The sequence below is a fragment of the Oreochromis aureus genome, linkage group 3, assembly GCF_013358895.1.
Source record: "Oreochromis aureus strain Israel breed Guangdong linkage group 3, ZZ_aureus, whole genome shotgun sequence".
Classification (NCBI taxonomy): domain Eukaryota; kingdom Metazoa; phylum Chordata; class Actinopteri; order Cichliformes; family Cichlidae; genus Oreochromis; species Oreochromis aureus.
Window position 1 is genome coordinate 127583907 of NC_052944.1, and position 9701 is coordinate 127593607.

Consider the following 9701-nt stretch of genomic DNA (forward strand, 5'->3'; position numbering starts at 1 on the left):
TTAAATACAAACTCAATATTTAGTTTAACTTATTTAAAGTTCTTTGAAAACACTTTGGTCTGTTTTATTGTACCTTTTTCAAAAACTGTATATTATTACTTCTATTTTTTTTAACCAGACTGGATAACAAATTGGTCTATACTTCTGTAAAGTAATATGCAGAATAAATCTCAACAATCAACAGGCTATAATTAAACTCTTAGCTTTTAAGTAGACTTTGTGTAAATCTTTCAGATATTTAAAATTTAAAGCAAATATAAGGAGCTGTGATGGTGTGGTGATCAGATGACAGGCTATGGGGATTCTTCAGCTGGATGTTCTGCAGCAGTCAGGAAACAGGAAGTCTGGGTTCTCAGGGCAGCCTCTAGATGACAACTGTAACCGAATACTTACACTGAGTGACAAAAAAGGGTTTGTCCTTAAATAATAATAGTATAAACTTGTAGTCAAATGTTATAGCCAATGAAACAGACTTGAAAAATATATTTGGATCCAATTTATTGTTTATGTGAATATAAGTCTGAATGTATGTATTACAAAATAACCAGATTATCTTATTACAAATAAACCTTGAAAAAGGTGTGTATTTTATATAATTTATCAAAGTAACAGCACCCGTAAGCCAAACTATCAGTGTTTATTCCAAAGTGTAATGTAAAAATTAAAATGACAAATGTAGGGCTCTGTAAGTAGTTTCTACAGTGAGTTCTACTATACTGTAATTCTATTACTGTATATTCAACTTTTTACTTGTAATTTCCAGCAAAATGACTGGATGTGAGAGAGTTTAACGACAGGAAAGATGGAGCAGTGAGAGCGGAGATCTCTCAGAATTCTGAAAACAGATTGACGTAAGTTCTGGTAACTTCAATTCCAAAACTTAGATTCTGGTAAAACTTGATTTCAAGTCACAGGATTGCGTTTCAACTCAGGTTCAAGCTTGTCAACTTAGATAGAGCTCATGGCGGAGAAATGATAGAAGATAGAATGGCTTGTCAAAAAGATGGAGCAGGGAGAGGGAGAGTGATAGGACAGACTGAATTGCTTGTTAATGATAGAGGGAGAGGGTTTTCTGCAGCAGGTCACCTGTAAGACAGAAAGAAAGTGGAATTAGACACACTTCCAATAAAGCTGGCTTTACTGTATTTTTCAGACTATAAGGCACATTTAAAGCCTTTAATTTTCTCAAAATAGACAGTGCACCTTATGTATGGTTGTGTTTACTGATTTCAAACCAATTCTATGTGGTACACGGCACTCATGGCATCTGTCAAATGTTTTAGTATGACTTTGGTAAGCTACAAAGCAGCACCACTTGATGTATTGTTGGAGCATGGCTACCATAGTCAGCACCCTCGTGAGAGTAATTCGTACTGTGCTTCAACATAATATGGTGTGTGTGTATATAAGGGCCTGGCACCTGTTGAGAGCCATGCTTATGAAGCAGATTTCAAACTGATCAATCCACATTCATCAATACACAAATCCTGAAAAGTGAGTGAATTGTTCTGTATTTTATGTCTTACAACTGAACAATTTTGAGAGTTATTGTAAATGAGTTGAATAAAGTTTGACTTATCTGTTTTGTTTGACTTAATGTGCCTTAGAATTTAGTGCGCCTTACAGTCCGAAAAATACAGAACATATATATCATTACACCCTGAAGAGTTGTACAGTACATTATTAGATTCAACTGAATGAAAATGTTTAACATATGGTGGTGGAACATTTCTAAGGACATTTTTGCATTCTATTAACACAATAAAAACAAACAGAGTCTGTAAACCAAGATGTGGTGCTACAGTAACTTACTGTAAACATTATATGGTCAAGCTAAACCCACACAATGAAGTCAGAGCAGACAGTTTCAGACCACCTGGTTTAAACACTTCACATGCACTCAACTCACATGTTCCTAAATGCCCAAAGGTCTCAAATTCCCGATTCTGTGTGTACTTACCTGGTACAACACTATATCATAATGTCTGGGGAGCCGTTAACATAAAAGTAAAAATAATTTACTCAGTATGACTTTTGGCAAAATGAAAAATTTGGAGACAGATGACTCCTATACAGCAGTTTCTACATATTTCAGTCAAATATGGGGCATGTTTAATACACACCCGCTAAATCTACAATAAACTTAGCATGGCCGATATTAGGGCCTAATTAAAAATGTAGTATGATGATAAGAGAGATTTGTAAGTCTGGAAATATTTTCATAGACTTTTCTATTATTTGATAATTGCCAAGAGCTGTGCTGACTCACAGCACTAAACTGAATCTCATATAATGAGAAACATTTCCCAGCACTGCACATCAGACAAACCTTTACTTACCAGACTTGAGACGATCAGATCAGCAGTCTAGAGAAAGGAAACAATTCATCAGATCACTGTTTGATGATTCAGACTGTGGAGCCTCTTCACACACAATCCAATTTACTGTGACACAAATTAACTAGTAAAATCCTCAATTACTTTAAGGCTTTATGAGCTTACTGTAGTGTAAAGAGGAGATAAATGAACTGCAGCGTCTCACATGGCATGTGTAATAAAAGCATTCATTACTACAGAAATGCAAAGAATAGCCATCAATTGGCACAAGTGCAGGATATACCAAATATTTCCTACACAGAAGCCTTGTGGCTCCAACATTTTCTACAACAGGTCAGTGCTAATAAAGTGTGAAAACCCAAACTTTTAAAAATGTTAGCTACAAAGTAATTATATAAATCAGAAGCAACAGAAAACCTCATCATGTCTGACATGAATATGTAAATCTTAAAATACATTTAAATATTAACATGTTACAATAGCAGAGGTGCACCATGTTTTGTAATTAAAATTAAATGTCTTAAAATATTACACTAAAAAGTCATTTCATTGTACCCGTTGCTAGGAATATTTATGAATTTTGCAGTGTACCTTTTGGCAACTTTTCTATCTAATTTTAAAACACATTATATTCACTAAATAAGTAATAAACTAATTAGACACACTGGCTGTAATGTACCTAACAATGTCCACTCACACCTCTGGTTCTCTTCGTTTTTATTACTGTTAAAGCTATTACTTATACCGAGTCAGGCAAAATACTTCTACAATGTTCTGACTTTAATGTAATACATCAGAATTTGAGAGACAATATAAATCAATACCTGTGCAGCTCTTAAGTGTTTGAGCAACCACTTATACTGACTCCCCTAAAACACTTTAATTGTTTTGTCTGCTACTTAAATCCACAAACATAAGGAGAAAATGAACAACTGTATAAAGACATCTGACATTTAGTTATGTTTAGATTTGATAAGCCATAAGAAATTTAAATCATACATAAATGGGCTATTAAACTTCAGGGACATTTTCAGGAGAGTCAGAGGGTCCTGTGTGGGGCTTTGCTGCTACAGGTCACAAATCCTGTGTGTTTGCCAATCAGTAAATGGAAACATATCACAAAAGGTCAAACTACTGTATGTAAGTCGTCAAATGTGCTACGCAATGCCAGGTTCATACTGCTTCAGTTACAATCACTGTTTACTTACCAGCAAAGGCAAAACCAAAGATCTCGTTCACTCTGTGTAACAAAAGACAAAGCACAAAAATACAGAATGAGACAACTCAGATCAGCATCACAATCAATACTACATCAATCTGTGTAGTCCAAAAGATTCAGTACACTTCTTTGTTTACCACAGCAACAAACAACTCACCTCTTTTTTTTCTACACCTTATTAAAGATTACTGTCTTCATTAAGGTAAAATGTGGTTTCATCCATTTGTAATAAGCCACACAAGTTTCTCAGTTATGTGATAGCTCTATTAGTTTGGTGCTATTAGATAACACAGATTTAATAAGCAATGATTTGCTACACCTAGCACTGCACACTTTATCAAATTGATAAAGTTTAATTTAAAAGCATGAACAATCATAAATGAAAGCTTGGATGATATATTTGTAGGCTTCAACATTTCAGTTGGTCTGCATTCAAATTCTGCTTCCTAAAAATATTATCACCTGCACACAGTATCATTTAGTATCATTTAATATGCTGTTGTTTTAAATATGTACATATCATATTAATAATATTAATGGCGCACTGCAGCATTTTATTTATTTGAAGGTGGCCTTTTTATATTTTATTAACTTCTCACTTTGTGAAAATTAAATTAAACAGAGCTGCAGGTGTAGGTTTTACTTAAAAGAAAACCAGTCTGCACAAACTAGTGTTTGTTAAACAGTTCTTAAAATTTAACTAAAAAACTAAAATTGATTAATTTAAAAAAACTTCTTCTTGTTAAGAAATGTTATTATTCTTATATTATGTGTTTTATCCTCACTCTCTCTCTCCCTTCTGTTAATTAACCCACAACACAGACACACCGGCACAGGCACGTGACTCTTTTTCCCGGCCTTCTGTCAGAGGCGGTAAAATGGCTCCTTTGAAGTTACCGACCCTGCTGCTTCAGCAGCTTATCAGTGGTTCTAAGATGGCGGCTTATTACCTTACAACCTATAGAATGAGGCCGTTTTAACTGACTGATTTGTGAAGAGGAGAACTAACTTCAGCTTCCCTAAAAGACTCAGAAACACTAACACACCGAATGAACCAAATACAACACAATAACTGTATTAAACAATCAAATGAACCAAATACATTTTGCACTGGGCCTATAGGAGCTAGGCTAGGCGTTAGCACTTGGTTGTTAGGGCTAGCTTACCAAACACTCCTTTTAAATACTAAAATTACAACGTTTCACTAACAAAGCAGCCATTGTGTTATTTTTAATATGACTTATACTTGACTGGCTCTATAAGTCACTAACAACAACTCGGTAAATCACTCAAACAGCTTATAGACATTTTATTTCAGAAAAGAGAGACAGAGAAGCAGCGCCACCGGCAGGGATCAAGCAGAGAGTGGGAGGAGATTCAGGAGTCAGCCAGAGACGTAAAATAAGAGGCATTCACGGGTAGTGGGAAACTCCGCCATGCCAATTTTGTGTAATGGCATTGGCATTGAAAATGCCAATTTTGTGTAATTTACAAAATATATGTAAATTTAAATAGTATTAAACTAGATATTTTTGGAACAGAAAACAACTAGCAGAGATTTAATTCTATAAGTTGAATAAATATTTCAAACATGATTATTTTAATTTGAAATTATGGTTAAAAGTCATGAATAAATATAAGGTCATTATGTTAAAATGTACTGTATTATGATATATTTATTTAACTGGCTGGAGTAATAAGAACAGTCTTCTCCTGAACAACAAAACCAAGGGGCTGGTGTTGGTGTTCACCTAAGCATCCTCACAGGACAGTAGGAGCTGCAGAGGCTCGCCTCGCTGCACTGCAGGAATCAGAGGTTCAGGAGGTACTTTAACCCCACTGCCATGAGGGTTTTCAACAGTGACTCCTGACATGTTCATTGCACATTTATTTATTTTATTCTAATACATATTGGTTATAATCATATGGATTCTAACCTAAATAGACTTGCACCCACTTGTTCACCCCTGCTGCAGTGAGGTAAAGGTGTGGCTTTCTCCAACAAGACTCTTCAGTGAAGGTTTTAAAGACAACCATCTAAACCAGGGGTCAGCAACATTTAAGACCCAAAGAGCCATTTGGACCCGATTTGTACGAAAAAGAAAACACTGGGAGCCACAAATACTTTTTGACATCTGAAATGAAGATAACACTTCACACATTGTTTTTACCTTTATGCTCTGTATAAACAACTATACTGTGTTGCTTATGAAATCCATGAAATGCTACAAAGTAAATGAAATTTTATTTATGTAATGGACACATCTTAAAAATAACAAAAAGTAAAAACATCCAGTTGAAGGTCTCTCTTAAATGAATTGAAAAGCTGAACTTGAATTGTCCATGTATCAAACAAAAACTGATCCTTATATCACCTTTGGGCTTTCAGCGCATAAAGGGCCTTCACCTGAATTTGGAAAAAGCACTATGCTCCTAAAAATGAATAATAAATATTTGCAAAATATCTACATAAATATTTATTTTACCTGGTTAACATGCATGGCGGGTTGAGGCCTGCTAAAATTTATTTTAGTTACAGAAATATTGTAACTCAGCAGAAACATAGTAACTTGGAAGAAGTAGTACAACATTGCAGAAGTGTTGTAATACAGCAGAAATGTTAATATGTAGCGCAAACCTAAAAACCAGGAAGAAATGGTGTAAGAGTATAACTTAATATACAGTAGTATAATAGTAACACATAGTAGAAATGCAACATAGGAGCTGAAATAGTATAATTTAGCAGAAAAGTAATAATTTAGCAGAAAAGTAATACTTTAGCGGAAATATTGAAATGCAAAACAGCCAGCTTCAAAAAGCTGAAGTTTCCTCAAAAATTAGTTGTTGTTCAACTGTGAAAACTTCTCAGAAACATTAGAAATGTTACAGAGGAACTGCCAGCAGATACACAAAGCTAAGGCAAAAATGAGATGCCTAGCAATGTTTACAAATAGGGACAAACACACACAGTGATAAATAACCCATATTCAGAAAACAATGTGCAAAACATGGATGCAAGCATAAACACAGACATACATACAAACACACACACACAAGGGCACACAGGGACAAACAAACGTGTCCTGTGTGTTTCTATGCCAGTCAATCAGTCTGAATCTGGTCAAGTTGAATACACTAATGGATGCTGGTCACCAACGAATAAAAATTGAGTCACACAAGCACAGACAAACACACACACACACACACACACTTCTGTAAAGTTATTAGAAGTTAAAAACTTCAAACACTGACATCGGCTTTTTCAGGGTTTTTTTTTTTTTTCAGCTTTATATTTTCAGCTGTATCTATGAGAGTCAAAAAGCCTGGATCTGCTCAATTTGAATCCACCAATCAGAGCTGTCACTTCTGTCTGCTTCATCAGGCTATGTAGTTGTCCCTGTCAGTGCAGCTGCATCCCTTGCTCACACCGACAGAGACATGGGCTTTCTGTAATGTATTTCAGACATGGAGCAGTAGCATCACATCTTAGCAAAAACATTGTGACTTAAGAGAAACATAATAATTTAGCAGAAATACTATGATTTGGAAGAAATCATAGTATTTGGCAGAAATACTACATTTAGCACAAATCCTATAAAATAGCAGAAATTCTATGTTTTAGCAGAAATACTGTATTTATCACCAATACCAAAAAGTAGCAGAAATACTATGATTTGGTAGAAATCCTATAATTCAGCAGAAATACTATTATTAAGCAGAAATACTATAATTAGCATAAATCTTATAAAATAGCAGAAATAGTATGATTTAACAGAATAGTAATAACTTAAATAGAAAAATTGAAAAAGCAAAATGGACAGCTGAAAAAATGCTGATGGTAAGGGTTGCTCAAATGTGCTTGTTGAAAGGTAAAAATTGAAAAAAAGAAAAGAAAGAAATAACAGCCAGCAGATACACACAATTACAATTATGGACACAAATGGAAACACAAATGCACAGAGAGAGACACACACAGGATGTAATCGAGTCAACCAGTCTAAATATAATCAGTTTGAATCCTACAATGACATGCTGCCATAAAAGGGTCTCACACACACACACACACACACACACACACACACACACACACACACACACACACACACACACACACAGCAGCAGCAGCAGCAAGTGAACAAACAGTGGCTGTGCATACTGTGTTTCCTGTATGTCCCTAGGTCAGTCAAGCAGCCTGGAGCTGCTGAATTTGAATCCACCAATCAGAGAGGCTGTGTACTTTTTCCGCCAAAACTGGTGCACCAAGTGCAGGCTTTTACACACCCAGCATAGAGACAGAAAGGATTTTTGCAGTTTATTTCTCATAGTGAGGATTCCCCTCAAACAAATGGCTATAATTTCCTAACCGTAGGGGCTAGAACGGTCATTCTTACACCGTTTTGTTCAGAAGAGATGGGGAATCTTAAAGTGTTTACAATTTATCATTAAAATATGAATTATTAAAGATATTTGACTTGTAATGCACCATAACTGAGTAGAGGCAAGTTTAAAACTGCCTTGACTTGCCCTCAAACAACGCTTTCTAACTCTAAATCTATTTGAGTATCGATATCATTCTTTCACCGTAAGAGACAGCAGGCTTTGGTGAACAGTCATGGAAATTTTCAGGTCTCTGTGGAAATCCAAAAAAAAGATATGACGAGAGAAAAAGTGGTTCATTTCCAGAGTTTGAAATCTGAAGAAATTTGAGCGAAGGACTAATTTCCTACCCTCAAACAAGTCTAACTCATTTCAGAACGGTAATAGGTGAGAAAAAATTCTTGAATTGTGAGCGTCAGGAGTGTCTGAAGATATACGGGACAAGCCTCATGTTTTAACTTCGCTTCGTTAAGGAGATATGACGATTCGAATATGCCTGTCATTACAGAAATCAAGCGATGATTTTGAACAAACTCTCCATTGACTTTCTATGGAGAGTTTTCAGACTTTGTGTTGGTCTGAGGAGATTTGCCAAAATTCTATGAATCTCACAACAATGATGGTGACATTTTCTGAAAGCCAGCAAAAATGCCTACGTTTTGATGTATAATTTGTGGAAGTTGAGTGAAAATTGAGCAAGTAGCAAGAAGTTGTTCGGACATGAAGAGAAGACTGCGAAACCTACAGTGGCACACTGGAAGCCAAGTGCATAGCAACCATAACAACGCATGTATTTTCTGAAAAATCACAAAATGAAACTCAAAACTTAAAGAGGGATAAGATGAAAACGGTAACAGATATGAAAAAGCTGAATCATTAATGAATAGCCCAATAATTTGTGAACATTTTAAAGTTTGAATGGTTGTTCTAGGCGAAAGTATGAGAATGTAGTTAAGTTTCAAAAACAAGCAAGTTTTAGCAGAATTGTGGAAGTTTCCCATTCATTTCAATGGGACAAATTAAAGGAAAAAGCTTAATATTTTAAAAAGTATAATAGCATAAAATACCAAAAGTCATAGCCATCATTAGCAGAAATAGCAGAATAGTTTAAAATTTGAACGGTGAAAATCGGCTGAAAATTGTTAAAGTAGTTAAGTGCCAAAAAACGTACAAAAAGTGGCAACTAGAATAATAAAGTATAAAGAATAAAGAGAAACAGGAACTCAATAGTGTGGATGCATAAAGCATCCACACAATTTACATTCCTGCGAAAATGCAGTGTGGATGCTGGAACGCTGAAGCTGTCTGCTAAAAATAGCTGAAAAAGCTGGAAAGTTGCAGAAATTGTAAAACTTTGCAGAAGCAAAGGAACTTTGCTAAAATGCAGTAACTTAGCAGAACTGCAATATCTTAGAGGAAAAATAATACTTGGCAGAAGTACAACAGCAAAGCAAGACTTAGCAGAAACATTGTAACTTGTCAGAAACACGATAACTTCTCAAAAATACAAGAATTTAGGAGAAATAGTATAAGATAACAGACAGAATATATTTAGCCAAACATTCTTAAACATTACAGAAATACTATGATTTAGAAAAACAGTACAACATCGCAGAAATGCTGTGATTTACCAGAGATACTGTAATATACTATGAATATTGTAATTTTAAATAAATACTATGTTTTAGCAAAAATACTCCAGTTTAGCACAAATATTATAACATAGCAGAAGTACTATTCTATAGCAGAAATGCTATATTTAGAAAGAA

At 34.9% G+C, this 9701-nt stretch overlaps 1 long non-coding RNA gene across 1 annotated transcript; it reads right to left on the bottom strand.

The window, feature by feature from the left end:
- Positions 1-1059: 1059 nt before the first annotated feature.
- LOC120438061 lies at positions 1060-3716 on the bottom strand. The gene is made up of 3 exons (XR_005611639.1): positions 3545-3716; positions 2340-2366; positions 1060-1086 (listed from the first exon to the last, which is right to left on the bottom strand). It is a non-coding gene; the product is annotated as an uncharacterized LOC120438061 (long non-coding RNA).
- Between the last annotated feature and the right edge of the window lie 5985 nt (positions 3717-9701).